The following is a 609-nucleotide window of genomic DNA, read 5'->3' as shown; positions in this document are numbered from 1 at the left end:
CACTTAAAAAAATATATATTTACCTTCACTGAGTCATAGAGATGGTGAGGAATGTCTTCTACATTATATTTCATATGAGTCATCTCTTTAGAGGTTTTTTATTATTTAACATGTTCCATGTATGTGCATCACAAAGACTTTTATAGCAAAGTCAGCATTTATTCATTCATTGGGAGGGGGGGGGGGCAGTGAAAGTGAAAGGTCATGCATGAAAAGGGAAATACATACATACCTTTTTTTGTTTTTTTAATAAGACTGTACCCCCTTTTTTTGTTGAGATGCCCCTGTCACTGTTGTTGTAATAAAGATCAGATATATTTGGTTTTGTTTTTTTACTCAAAAATTGAATATACAAACAGAAAAAAATTTAATTTAATATATTCCTCAAATTCCAGGACTATTAAATGACATATTAACAACATAAAATGAATAAAATAATACAATGTAAATAGCTACAACACCAGGTAAGGTTAAATTAAAATGATTTACAATTTTACAATTATATCAAACAGTGTTAGTCGACTTTCAATCGATTAAAAACGCTAATTTAATTATATTTTGTAATTTATTACAATTAAATATTTTTTATTTTGTAATTAAAATTTTAAA

This window comes from Doryrhamphus excisus, chromosome 14 (assembly GCF_030265055.1).
Source record: "Doryrhamphus excisus isolate RoL2022-K1 chromosome 14, RoL_Dexc_1.0, whole genome shotgun sequence".
Lineage (NCBI taxonomy): Eukaryota > Metazoa > Chordata > Actinopteri > Syngnathiformes > Syngnathidae > Doryrhamphus > Doryrhamphus excisus.
The sequence above is the reverse complement of the archived record's forward strand: the minus strand, read 5'-3'. Positions refer to the sequence as shown.